Genomic DNA, 14546 nt, shown 5'->3' on the forward strand with positions numbered 1-14546 from the left:
AGGACAGCACTCTCCTACCATGCCCTTTTTCCTTACAAGATGAGACAGAAAACTAGGTTAAAAGTAATGGCCAGAGTTGCTCAGCTCTTGCAATGCCTCATAGCAGGAGACCAGTAAGACGATGGGGAAAATGAGGTTTCTGGCTTGCATTGCTTTGCAGCGAGGAGTGGCTTGCTGTCCTCTAATTGTGGCTCCCAGTTTACTACCCATTAAGGAATGTTGTTAATGTGAATGCCACTTATTTACCTTTCACTTGGGGAAGTGTACCCTTTCGTTTTCCGTGCTTTGAGGAGGTCCTAGTTGAGTCATCTGAGCCATTTTTTCTCCTTTATCTTTGCTTTTTTATGGCCATGTTTTTTCAAAGAAGTGAGTTTCTGTTTAGACGCTAAGTATGTGCAAAGACCCAGCAAATTCCAACCTAAAACTGGGTATTTGGAATAAGCTTGACATCAACATCAAAGCGAAACTCAGTCTCATCTTTTGGTGCATCTAGAGATGAACTGACTTCTTTGAGATCTGTTATGTTGAGGGGGCTAGTTACAGGCGAGCAGCGGCTGAGGTTCAAGCCTGTCAGGTTCTCCCACTGACTCACTGGGAAATATTTTTCTGGGTGGGAAATATTTTTCTGGGTGTTAATGATGCAATAAATAATACAATACTTCAATTTATAAATATACCTCAGTATATTTCAAAATACTTTAATTTCAAATCCTTTAAAGCAAAACAGAAAAAATGTGGAAGGGAACCTTAAAGTCATCTTAAATCTTCAGAAAGGGCAAAATCAACAGAACTAAAAAAAATTAATGTGTTGTTATTAAAACCAACCCAAACCAGCCAGTTGCTTCTGTTAATCCCCTCCTTCCCACTTCCCCTTCCTCCAGGAAAGACCATTGCACACAGCCAAAACTGCAACTTTTAACTTTGAATGTGCCAGGTGAGAAGCCAGTGGCATAATTCGAGTAAGGCACGATGGGGGTATGGGTCAGACTAAAATCTTTAATAATGCTGAAGTGTGAGGGGAAGCAGTAGCCTTTCAGAAGTAGGTGAAAAGACTTATGGTGACAAGGAATGACTTCTGTGTGTGCATAAGCTCAGCTCCTTTGCATTTGTAAGCCTTAGGGTGGTCAGATACAAACCTGAAAGTCAGATTCTGCTCTGCAGAGACTTTCTCCCCACTGAGCTGAAGGATCAGTGTGTGGACCAAGACCCGGAGCCCTCGCCGGCAGGCAGCAAGCCCTGTGGTGGCCCAGGCTGTGCCCTGCGGGTACGCTAGGCTGGGCCCAGGCACTGTACCCATGGTACTGACCCCAAACTAATACCCCGTGTCCCTGGTTGTCAGCCTACACTTTTGGTAGAGAACTTCTGGATCCAAACCGCCTGTTTACTGATGTAACTACCGTAATACCAATTAGGTATCTCTGCATCCAAGTGGGCATAATTTCATTCCCTCCGTCTCCCACTTTCACAGAATCCCAGAATTATCCCGGTTGGAAAAGCCCTTGAAGCTCCTCCAGTCCAACCATGAACCTCACCCTGACCGTTCCCAACTCCACCAGATCCCTCAGCGCTGGGTCAACCCGACTCTTCAACCCCTCCAGGGATGGGGACTCCCCCCCTGCCCTGGGCAGCCCATTCCAACGCCCAACAACCCCTTCTGCACAGAAATCCTTCCTAAGAGCCAGTCTGACCCTGCCCTGGCGCAGCTTGAGGCCATTCCCTCTTGTCCTGGCGCTTGTTCCTTGGCTCAAGAGACTCATCCCCCCTCTCTGCACCCTCCTCTCAGGGAGTTGTAGAGGGCCATGAGGTCTCCCCTCAGCCTCCTCTTCTCCAGACTAAACCCCCCCAGTTCCCTCAGCCGCTCCTCGTTAATTCAGGCCCATGGAAGGGCGGGGAAGCATCACCCGGCAGCTGTACAGGGGACTGTGGCAAAGGTTGTGTTTGCAGACACAACTGCCATTCCTGTGCGCAGCTCGGAGGGTTCCGGCTGCTTTTTGAGCCCTGACACACCTGTCGCGTGCGGCCCGAAGCGCGCTGCGGCCCTCCCGCGCGGTCACGGGCGGAGGCGGTGCCGCAGCTCGGCGGATCCCCGCCGGTGACACGCAGCACCCGGGCGCTCCAGCCCCCCAGGCCCTGCCGAGGCCGGTACCGCCGCCGGGACACGCCGGGGAGGGGCTTGACCGCCGCCCGCGGCTTCTCCCGCGTTCCCAGCGCGCCCGCGCAGCCCGGCAGTGCGGGGTGGAGCAGCGCGCAGGTACCGCCGGAGAGCAGCCACGGGCTGGCACTGCAGCAATGAAAGACGGGGTTGGGTGGGATTTTTAAGCTATTTTAGTGCAAACTTCCATTGAGCCGCCTGTTAGATACCTGATTTATTTTTTTTTTTTTTTGATCGCAGCGGTACGTGGTTGCTTGCTACGTCTTCAGCTTAACGCCGCTCGTGAGAGGGCCCCGCGGGGCGCCGGTCCCCCCCGAGGAGCGCCCGCTCGGCCCGTGCCGCCCCTCTCCTCAGGGCAGCACAAGTCACCCTTCAGGCTGCCCGCCCGCCGCCGTGTCCCGCAGGCGGCGAGTCGCGCTCCGCACCGGGCGCTGCCCCCCGCCGCCGCCCCGGCCGCCGCCGCCGCCTGACGCCTCCTTAAGAGGCGGCGGTCAGCTGACGGCTGGCGCCTCCCCCGCCGCGCGGGTGAAAAGTGCCGTTTGCCGGCAATGGGCACCGGGACCGAGCCCCGGCCGGCAGCGACGGCCGCGCCCGCCGGACAGCAGCCGACCGTAAGCGCGGTGCCGCGCTCAGCCGCGGCTCCTCCGCGGGGCGGGAGGGCAGGGCGGGGGGTGCGCGGCGGGCAGGGCGCGGGCTGGGCCGCTGGACGCTCCCGCCGAGCGCGGCGGGGAGGCGAGGCGAGGCGCGGTGCCGGCCGCCCTCCCCCGCCGCACGGCGCGGCCGAGCCCCTCGCTGAGGGGCGCCGGGAAGGGCGGGCGGGCGCGGAGCGGAGTCCTCCCGCGGGCGCCGCCTCACGCACCTGCCGCGGCCCCGCTCCGGGCAGCACCGCGGCCGCCCAGCGCCCGCCCTCCGCAGGCGCGGAGAGCCGGGCTGCCGTGAGGGAAACGCGAGGCAGCGGCGGCCGAACAGCGCGGGCAGCGCTCGCCGCGTGTGCCAGGGCCGCGCCACGCGTGTGGGGAGAGGTCCGAGGGCATGGCCGCGGCGAGCAGATGGGAGGAGGGGCCGCGAAAGTTGCATAAACCGCATTACTCATGATCGGCCCCTCGCTCTTGGGGCGGGAGGTTCGTGCTTGCCGTCATCCACTGTCGCTGGAACTGATTTTGGCAACGGCTGCCGCGAACTCTGCCATCTCGTTTACTGATCCCTGCGCAGCGTGTGCAATGAAGCAATCGTTTTGAAATTTATAGGGAAGTAAAACAATACGTCTGTTAAGGAAAAGTTTCACAAAATGTCTGCGACAGCAGCTTTTCTTTTGGGTCTGACGTGACAAAAATGGGTGCAAGCGTTCCTGTTTGTGACTTACAGCGGGCAGCTGTTAACATGTGTTGGAAGTACGGTCACAGACCAGAATCCCTGGTTTTCATGGGGTGACATATTCCTTGCCGGGACCAAGCTCGCACAATTAGTGGTAGAGGTTAATTTGTGGCTCTCGTCCGTCCTGCCGCATGGTTTGGCGGAGCCGCTGCCCCAGCGGTGTGCCCAGGTCCTGTGCTGGTGGCTGTGCTTCGCGCCCCGCCAGCTCAGGGGTTTGTGTTGGTCCTGTGCTTCCCGCCCCGCCAGCTCAGGGGTTTGCGTTGGTCCTGTGCTTCGCGCCCCGCCAGCTCAGGGGTTTGCGTTGGTCCTGTGCTTTGCGCCCCGCCAGCTCAGGGGTTTGCGTTGGTCCTGTGCTTTGCGCCCCGCCAGCTCAGGGGTTTGCGTTGGTCCTGTGCTTTGCGCCCCGCCAGCTCAGGGGTTTGCGTTGGTCCTGTGCTTTGCGCCCCGCCAGCTCAGGGGTTTGTGTTGGTCCTGTGCTTCCCGCCCCGCCAGCTCAGGGGTTTGCGTTGGTCCTGTGCTTCCCACCCCGCCAGCTCAGGGGTTTGCGTTGGTCCAAGGAGCGGCGCCTTCCCTGGAGCAGCCGCTGGCAGTGGGTTGAATTGTGGTGCTGGGCTGCTGGAGCCCTGCGGCTGTGGGACCCCTGCGAGAGCCGCGCAGAGCTTCTGGGCCGGCACCTTGTGTCATACCTTTGGGGAGAACCCCTTCTGCCACCTGAACGGCGGAGGGTGGAACTGCCAATTTGGAGGCTTCTTGAAGATGAAGGCATGCAGACTCCGAAACTAGATAACTTAGACTAGATATTAGGAAATATTTCTTTACAGAAGGGGTTGTTGGGCGTTGGAATGGGCTGCCTGGGGAGGTGGTGGAGTCCCCATCCCTGGAGGTGTTCAAGAGGCGGGTTGACATAGCGCTTAGGGATCTGGTGTAGTTGGGATCTGTCAGTGCTGGGTTAACGGTTGGACTAGATGATCTTCAAGGTCCTTTCCAACCGAGATGATTCTGTGATTCTGTGATAAAGATCTAATCCCATGTGAGGAGCAATGGTGTGGGTAGGACTTCTAACTGCAGTGGATGTTCCTGGCAGGAAGATGGTCTTAAGCACCTCAGTAGGCTCAGATACTTACTGTATGAAACAATTGATTCGTAAGATCAGCTTCTTTGTGGTTGCCAAGAGTTGTTCAGCCTACTAAGAATTTCAGAGAGTAAAAGTGAACCTAAAACTGATGTACTTTCTGTTACAGGAAAGGTTTCGAATATACACTGTAGAGTTAAGTGCTCCTCTGCCATTGTTGTCTCCCAAAATCTCCACGTTGTCCCTTTGTGACCACCTTTCTGCACTCTCTTGTTCTGCTATGGCAAGGTTACATAACAAAAGAGAAATGGAAATACTTATTTATGCTTCAATCGCATAATTTAAACTCCTCCTGCGTAGCTGGTTAATCAGCGCTGGAAAAATACCAGTTCGACTCTTGGCACCAAATGCTGTTTATGACTTCTTGCTGCCTCACTAAGGTTGCATACTCGATTTCATCCTAACGTGAATGTATTTTATTGAACACAGTTATTATAAGGTGCCCTTCTTCAGTTTTCATGAGACTTTGAATAGATTACTTTTGTCAGCTGGCCTAAAATAGCCAGAATAGGAAATGTTTCAGCCAGTCTGTTTTTGCCTTAGTATACTTCAGTTCATAGCTTTTGGTCATACATAGGGGAAAAACAATGAATATGGAGTGAGCCCTGACTATTCAGAGGTATTCCTGACAATTTGGGTAGCCTCTGCTCTCGGCACATATTCCTGACAATACCATGGGACTGAATCTAGTGCAGCGTAGCAATGACTTTCCAGGTGCACATTGCTTCAGGAGTAATAGGAAATGGGTCTGTTTTAATTGACATGCCATATTCAGGTATGTTGCAACTTTGGTGACTTCCATATAGTTTGGAAGAGGACAGCACTGGCAGTACATCTGAAGACATTCTAGAGACTGGGGAACTGTGAATTCAAATTGAATTAAGTTAATTGGATGGCTTGGGCTGGAATGTCAGGAATAGTCTCGCGTAGCAGCCAGAGAAGGAGGTGTCTCCTGCTTGTACCCAGAAGTTCAAGTGTATAAAAACTGACTATAAAATACAAGAAAATACTTAGTTTCCCATGGAAACTTTCTAGCACTACAGGTAGAAGCTCAGAGTACCACGTGGCCCATGGTTAGTGCGTGGGGTTGAGAGACAGGAGATAAAGTTCAAATTTATTCTTCACCTGATACAAAATACTGATGCGGATCATGTCTCCTTTGTGCTTCAGGGCAGTATCGTAAGAAGGGGAATGACCCTGAGGGAGCAAAACTGATTCTTGACTAATTGTTTACTTGACATTGATGGGGAAGCTCTAAAGACAAGCACATGGCAAAAATATCTGTGACTTACAGTCCGGAGATGGTTTAAGCAATAAAACCTAGTATTTTCTCACAGCTCTGGTTCAGCTGGTGTTTCAGCTCCCAGCTAGAGCCTGGGGAACCAGTCACGTGACACGTTTTCAAATTGAGTTTAAAACTGGTCTGTTTTTGTTTCATTTGCTTCCTTCTAAACAGAAGGTCCATGTAATCCGTGGAAGGATTTCTTTTTGATTTCATGGGCAGTGGCAGTGGAATTGGCTATCATCTTCCTGAGAGGTGATGAACTCCTGTGTGTGTTTGCCATGCCTCAGTGATATAACTGTGTCTTTCTCACTAGTCTGAAAAACAAATCCCAGAACCTGTCTTAGTAATGGAAATGATCTCATCACTGCCCTAGGTTATAATAACGTGATGTAGTAACAGAATACTTTCAAAAGAACTCTCTCTTTTTTTACTAAAAAAAACCCCAGCCACCCTGGTATTCAGACTTTCCTGAGGGCTTTCATTTACTGTTTACCTCAGAGAAATGATACGAATTTCCTGACTCTACCAGTTTCCAGTAGCCTGTGTGTCAACGTCTGGAGCAGCGTTACTCAGCCCATGGTGCAGGGACGGGAGGTGGTCTCTAGGACATCTGAAAGTGGTCCACAAAGCAGGAGCAAACAAAGCACCGAGAAGCTCCAAATAAATCTTTTTTTAAAATTTCAAACAGATTATGGGGAAAGTAAAAGTAACTAATGAACATTTAAACTTTAGGCTGACTTTTTAAAATGGAAAATACTGTGGCAATACTGCAAGGGAGAATTGGTGGACTTGCCTTAGGAATATCATTTAGTTCTTCAGTGTGAAAGTATTGTATATAATGAGATGATTTCCATTAAAAATAAGACCACAGTGTTGGTGAGGGGAAAAATGTCAGACATATATCGATAGATGATGGGGCCGTCACCGTACAGATTTTACTCATTTTTCTCTAACATTCATAACGAAATCCACGGGCAGTTGCCAGTGGTGACTGACGCTTGTGTTGGTCCTGTATCAGCTGGCAGGTGTGGCGGGGGCACGGAGACTGCGCTTTTTCTCCCAATACGTTTTCCCTTCCCAGAGGAATGGTTGTTGAGATGGCATTTTCCATCTCAGCTCATGCTTTTGCTGCATGCTGGGCCTTCCAGGACTGTCGACATGTGTAGTGATGGAAGCTTTTGGGATCTGGACTGACTAATACAGACATTGTAGAAGTCAAAGTGTGAGTTGCCCAGTCTCTTTAAGTAATCCCTGGAGGAAAAACAGGTGCTTCCAGGATAAAATTAACATGATCCTAAAGCAGATATCCAACAGGCCACATAAATTATGTGCTCGGAGTGCCTCTTTGCTAGCTAAGCACGGATGAAGACTTCTATATGGTAAGCATTTGAAGTTAAGTGAGGTGAATCCCACATCTGGTGTCTGTGTCTCTGAGCACAGTAGTCTCCTGTGCAGGCTGCACGGCTGTTTGCAAGCACTCCTTTTAAGTTTTGAGAAGCAATTCCCTTTCAGATGAGTGGTAGCGTTGGTAATGGTGGATACAGTGCTTCTTTGGTAATGGTGGATAGAGTGCTTCTTTTTGTCTGCTGATAACGATATTACTTTGGCAGGCATTTATAGGCTTAATTATGAATTTAAATGTTGCTCATTGTTTATTTTCACCACCTTAGGATGCTGGAAGCATAGTTTTCGAAATATAAAGTAGGCTGTTTGCAAATAAGAATCCTTGTCTCTCCATTGTTCCAGCTCCCATCCCTAAATACGCAGATTTAGGAAGGAGACACAAAATAATAGGGTCAAAAGCTTCCACATACACAAGTTCAGAACTATACACGGTTTGACTTGGTGACATTTGTGTTTTTTGTGGTTATCTGATAGTAAAGCCATTGAACTGACTCATCTTTGATATTTATCTAATATTTTCCTTGAAATAATCTCCAGGTAAATCAGTAAAACTTCTTTCTTTTCCTACTGGTATTATCAGTCAGTTATAACAGTGGTTATATCCTTAGCCAGGATCTGTAGAAATGTGCACTTTTATAATAAATTACCCTTTTATATTTACGGTGATTATAAAGTTATATATTTATATGCACACACGCACAGAGATTATAGTAAGATCTGTACAAATGTTTATGTCTTGTAGTAAGTGGCAGTCACAGCTCCCAAGGGATTGCATTTTAGAAGACATGCACGATGAACAAGACTGCTAAGTGGAGTGTTGGGGTAGATGGAGATGATGGAGTAAGAAGCACAGTGGATGCATACGTATGGGCTGTCTCATCCTGTCCGCTCCACTGCATTGGCCAGACTATTAAATAGAAAGGTCTGACTTTTTTTTTTTTTTTTTTCCCCCCTCCCTGTTACCGTGACTGTGTCTCAAGGATATGGATTGTAAATGGGACTTAACTACTAGAACTGTGTATCTCATGCATTTAACTTACTGCGTTGTCAATTAGATGCTAAAAATAAATGCCCCCCAAGTAGCAGATTCCTTTTGGCCTGTTCCAAAACCCATTAATGTCAGTAGGAAAACAGACCACACTCATGGGCAGTTTCTGTACCAAACGTGGAGAAGCTGTCGCTGTGGCCTGAACCATCACTTTGCATGCTCTGTCAGAACAATTGTGCCTTTGTACTCAACATGCAAAAGTGTAGCTCTATGCAAAATCAGCAGCTGCTGCCTAATGTTGCAGTCCTGTTAGAAAAAACCCCACAGAACTGCAAATCCCTTTGGGCAGAAGGTGACTGTGTAGACTCATGAAATGTAACTGATTAGAAATTTTCTGGCTGTTACTCTTGTGTATCGTCTTTTTAAAATAACCATTAATGGAGAATTGTAAAATATAATGGAGTTTTGAGGCACTTTTTAAAGTTTCATAAATACGGATGCCTGCTTAAATGAACATCTGCAATAATGATAATATCTTGACCTAGGCAACTTCTATAAAATATGAAATCAACCATTCTTATGCTGCTGTTTTGTTTGAATCCTTTTTCCTCCTAGTCCAAAGAGAATTGGTAATGAGTTTCTAACCACAGCACTAAGTGCAACACCCCTTTATCTCTGGATAAAGGCATGAATCTGCTAAGTTTTCTCCACCACGGTGTTTTTTGGACTGTTGTCTTATGTGGAAAAATGCTTTTTCTTCTTGTAACCAAAACCCTGCAACTATGAGTGAAGGACGGTGCTAGGGAAAAACCTCAAGACAAATGAAAATAGTAGCTTGTACACAACAGCTAAGAGGAAGATGGTAGGAAGCGAGTACTAGCTTTTCTTATACCCAGTTTATGGGTTTGCGTGTGTTCAGTGATGATACTTGCAGACGACTTTTTTTTTTTTTTTTCCCAGGCAGTTTAAAGTTCCTGTAGGAAGTTGGTGTGATGTCTGTGCTGACAGTAATGAAAACCAGTTCTTTACTAATTGCAAAATCTGCCAACATCTTGCATTTCTCTGGCATTTTCCACTTTGAATAGCACATACTCACACAGACCTTCCTGGTAAGCGACTGATTACATTTGCTATGACATATTTCCAAGTATTATTTGGCTTTTTATGCTTAAATTCCTTTTTCCAAAAATCCCAAATTTATTAATTTAATGAGTTCTTCAGCTCTCCTGTGGCCTAGTGAGCATAGGTTTAATTTTTATAAGGGTGTTTTTGATTTAGAGAAATGAAATAGCTTCTTCCTAGTCATTAAGTCATTCTGAATCAAAATTATGTATAAAAACCTGAAACCATGTCTTGTAGCCTCACCTTAGACATTCACCCCTTCCAAGTCCATAGTGTTGTGAAAAAATGGCCACTGTGATTACAGTGAAGTTTATTATGTGTTGTTGTCTGAGAAAAATTAAGGTGTGGGGTTTTGTTTTTTGGTTTTTTTTTTGTTTGTTTTGGCCTTTCTTTTATGTGCTTCTGAGGATTATCTCTTGTAATTTAGGAACTGAAACAATGCAACCATGAAGGAGATGTTTGATATGGCTGAAGTGGAGGGAAGACAGGTTTTGTTGCTTGTAAAACTTTCACCAGTGAATGCAAAGTAAGGAGGATCATATCAACTGAGCCTGGCTTCTCCCTCCAGTTCCTTCTTCTCTTCAAAATTACTGCTTTACGTAGGTCTGTCTGTGAGCAGCTGTAATGCTGTATAAATGTTTCTGAAAGAAGCTCAGAAAAAGGGATGATGCAGAACAGAGCAGAGCAGGACAGTGTGTGCAGGAGGAGAGTCATGTCCAACCTGTTTTCTGCATATTGCAGATGAAGAATTCGACCCTGAATTTTTTGCATGCTAGAGCAGAATATATGGTTGGTCGTGGGGCAGTCCTGCTTCTTGGTATCACTCGCTATGTGTAAATGAAGGGCCAGTATTGAACAAGTGTTGGGGATGAGGGAGACCAAAATTCATGTGCCTGCTCTGAAATGAATAGCATGAACATTAGCCACCCCCAACCCCACCTGAGAATGACCTGGCTGTGTACACACCGGCTGTTTTGGGTATAAATGTGATTTAACTCTCCCAAAAAATTTTATTAGAACTGATGTAGTTTTGTAGTGACAGCTTTTTGCTTTGACAAATTGACACTAAAACTCTTGCTGAAAAGTGCTTGAACATCTCCACTGTGTATTCCTCTGTCCTGTAGTATGTGTCAGTCATTTCCCTTTCAGCACCGAGCAGGCACATCAACTGGTGTTTTAATATGCTGAAAGAGAGTTTGTGTTGGCAAGGGTGTAAGTAAGCCCTCGGGGTCTTAAGAAATAGTTAAATGAAAAGATTAAGCAGTTTGGTAAGAGAGTAGTCATAGTTCATCCAAGTTTTGCTGAACTGCCTCTGGCTGACCAATCCTCTGCGCCTCGGAGAAGAGCATGAAAGTCCCCCTTGTGTCCCTAATTTTGCAAAGCTGTTTTGACAACAGAATATGTGTAAATTTGGGATTTCTTCCTGACTTTGATTGCTGACCATTTACTTCATCCTTTGTGGCTCCTTAGTGAATTTGATTGTATTGCATTCCTGAAGGCCACATTTAAGGCCTGGGTAGCTAGCAGTTACTGCTTTTTTTTGTTAGTTTTGTGGGTTTTGTTTGCTTTATGTAACAGTTGGTGTAGCTAACTTCTTAGTACTGGTAGAATCAGCTTACAGTAACGTTTGACATATCTTCTTGCTTATGATAAATAGAAAAATGCTCAGTAATTATATTAAATCAAAATGTTATTTTTGGTTTCAACCCATGTCCAAACCCTTAGTTGGTAATGTTGTGCATCCATTAATAGTGGCTTGGATCCTTCCCCTCATCCTCTCAGGGCTTGGCTGTGTTGATAACAGTAGCACTTGAGATAGTTGTCTAAAAAGGAATCGGGTGTCACCTGATTCAAAGCTTTCTTCCGAAATCAGCAGAGACACTGCGTTAGAGCTCTTGTGGCAGCTTGGCGTTTTTGCTGTGGTTACTCTGAACTCAGCCAAAGTGGTGGAGCAGAAGATTCAAGCCCTTTTGATGCTGCCACCATAGCCCCGGGAAGAGAGCAGGCGCAGGCCCAGATGGCAGAGATGGCCTGGGAACAGAGGGAGCTTCAGAGAAGTTGCGAGAGGCGTGGTTACAGAAAGAGGAACCTCAAAAAGGGGCAGAATAACGTGGCAGTCCCTCGAGCAGTCTCCGAGCAGGAAGGTCGCCTGCTGCTTACCCCCTCCAGCCGGGAGAGGGGACCGCGGAGGGACTGCAACGAAGTCGCACTTGAATTAGTCGAGTAAATCAAAACCCCTGAGTAAGTGCTTTGCTGATGTGAGTCTGGCTTCAAGCACAAGCTGGTAACTCGGGAGCTTATTTGCAATGGCCCTAATCCTGGACTGAAGGTCTCTTTGGCTGGAGCTTGGCTGGGTGGGTCAGGCAGGCTTTGCCCCAGGCTCTGGCTTGGTGTGGAAGCCGGGTGTGAGGTACAAGGTGGAGACCACTGGTACTGATGCAGAAGTGTCCAACCGCCGACTTCTCAAGAAAAGGGGTAGGGCAGTTGGACTATCCTGCTAGGTCTAGTATTTAGTTATTAAATCAGTGGATTATAAAGTTATTTATATATGAAAAACGCAAATAAATCTTTCATAGTGTAAGTTTCCCACTTAGTCTCTCCCCTCGAGAATATAATATACACAGTAAGGGTGTCTGTATTTGCCTTTGTGTCTATGTCTTTGTGTGTAAAACATATATTTATATTACTTACTCAAGCTCCAGCTTGGCAATAGCCATAAAATATTTCCATATAAATTTTGCTCACATCATTTAGAAGAGGCTGAAAAATCTCAGCATCAGAAGTTTGTTCATGACTACTTTTACTAGAAAGTCCTGACAAATTTCCTTGAGTCACTCTACTTTGTCATGCTTTTAATGTTATGACCATATAGACCAAAGGAAGTGCAGCACAATTGTCCCCTTTATTGTAGACAGTGACCAGAGCTCACATTTTGAGTAAATAGTCCAAAACCAGAACATGAAAGTTGTAATGTTGAGTCACGCTGTACAGACACTATGAGTGTAAGATGATGAAACACACCTTTTGTGTGTAGTCCTTTCTCCATCCCTGCAGTGCCAGCATGACAGTAGCCTGTGTATGCTGACTGGGGTTTGCACTGAAATGCCAGGAAATTCAGGAAAAAAAGAGCAGTTTGGATAACTTGCTCTGGGTGCTAATTGAATTGAAAAAGAATTTAAAAAGATATTTAAAGGAGATGGCTGTCTAACTTTCAGCTAAATTTGTTTTACTGTTGACATTCATTACCTGAACAGAATCCAGCTGTTAATTTCACCAGCTCCTTGCATTTTTAGCTATTATTGTGGTTGTTCTTTTGCGTGTAACCACTGCATAGCTGGAATGCAGAAGGACTGTCATCTGCAGCTGAAGGTGGAGAGCATTGGGCAGCTCTGCACGCTTGTCTCTTCCCCAAAAAGTCAAACATAAATACTGAAATTAAAATGAATTCTAACATTTTCCGTAAAGTTTTTTATTTTAATCCATGCCTATCCTATGGCAGGGAAGCAAAAGACAGAATGAAAGTGTAGATAAGTTAGATATGTAAGAACCAAACTCATTATTTTAATAAAATCTTTAAAAGGCATTGGCTCAGAAATATTCAAAGTTGGATGATATCCCTGTTGTCACCAAGGGAGAGTGGGGGATTTGGACTGAGATCTTGGGAATCTATATCTAGCATCCTAAAACATTCAGCAGCCGTTCCTTCCGCAGTGCTGGTGAGGCTTCTTAAAGGGGGTTCCTGGAGGTTTTGGCAGTTAACAACTCTCGATCAGCACACTGCAGCACAGTGGAGGAGATGGAAAGTTTTATCAAAGATCCAGGTAAGAATGAAATGCAGGGGAGTTTTTTTTCCTTTTCTTTCCTTCACCTAAGTTTTAAAGGAGTATATTCAGCAAACAACTCTGTCCAGTCAGGTGTGGCACTTCAGATGTATATCATTTAGTTTTAGAAGTTATTATTTGTTTGTATTTTGGCAACACTTTTAAAGCTGCCACTGGTATTGAGTCTCCATTTTGGAGAGCCTGGTTTGACATCTCAAATATACTGGGTACTTGGGGTACCCATTGTCTTGAAATGTGAGGTTTTGGTCTCTGCTGTCATAAATTTGACTTCCAAAAGTAAGAATACCCTGAAATGAATAACTGTCATACATATAAAGTTTATTTGTGAAATATCTAAATTCTGAAATCCTAGTGTATGGAAATGTTGGGCATTTCTGAATCTTGCTTTTTCTTAATCGCAGTGTGCATATAACAAATAGTCTGCATAGACAATCATCTTGAAATGATTTAAATAATAGGTGGACTTGACTAGTGTACTGTAATTGTATTTTATGGGGAGTATATCCTAATAATTCTTCTTTTTCATGGAACTTCCATCAGATGTTTCACATTCTTCTTCTTTTTTTTTTTTTTTTTTTTTTTGCTGCCTTGCTAGAAAAACAAGCTAGCTGGTTCCCACTTAAGCTACAGCGAGTCTGACGTACACAGTGGGGGTTACTGATCAGCTGCTTGAAGTTTTCTGACAAATTTTGAGACTCTGCCATCTAAACTGTCTTGTGGCTTGGATTTCTGTAGAAGATGACAGTGATCTTTGCCTTTTTTAAACAATATTCTTAGAGTCCCTCAGCTGAGCTTTTTTTTTACGTTCAAGGCTGTTTTTTATTCCTAGTGCAATTTCAATTGACGTAAAATAAAAAACATTGGAGAAAAGTTATGTGAAGGTATTAACTCAAGGAACTCTTTCTTTCTCAGAATGCATTAACTTCTCACTTTGAATTTACTCAGTTCCACTTTCTAACAATTCTGTGAGGTTGACATACAGTAAAATCACGTATGATGACATGGCTTTTTCTCATAACCTCTTGCAAACTGTTGCAGTGAGTGTTTCTTGTTAACTCTCCTTTGCGTAAGCAGTATAATTGTAAGATGAACCATCATGCCCTGAATCAGTTGCCTCTTCCTTCAGGCCTGTAGTTAGTGTTGATGGTGCAAATACAGTACTTGGCTGGATAGGAAATGTACTGGGAACTTCCCTGACTGACATGAAAGAGGAGCAGCTATTCAGGCAGAAATGCTTCCAGCCTCTT

At 46.0% G+C, this 14546-nt stretch overlaps 1 protein-coding gene across 2 annotated transcripts in view; it reads left to right on the top strand.

The window, feature by feature from the left end:
• The first annotated feature begins 2596 nt into the window (after positions 1 to 2596).
• The window catches only part of PLA2G4A (phospholipase A2 group IVA), an 86380-nt gene continuing 74430 nt past the window's right edge, over positions 2597 to 14546 (top strand). The window contains exon 1 of one of the 2 annotated variants that reach the window (XM_074877141.1): positions 2597 to 2763. The gene's annotated coding sequence lies outside the window, so the exon portion shown is untranslated. Of the gene's footprint in view, positions 2764 to 8150; positions 8270 to 14546 lie in introns of those variants that run through there. The other variant, XM_074877142.1, reaches the window with a different exon arrangement.

This window comes from Strix uralensis, chromosome 8 (genome assembly GCF_047716275.1).
Source record: "Strix uralensis isolate ZFMK-TIS-50842 chromosome 8, bStrUra1, whole genome shotgun sequence".
Taxonomy (NCBI): Eukaryota; Metazoa; Chordata; class Aves; order Strigiformes; family Strigidae; genus Strix; species Strix uralensis.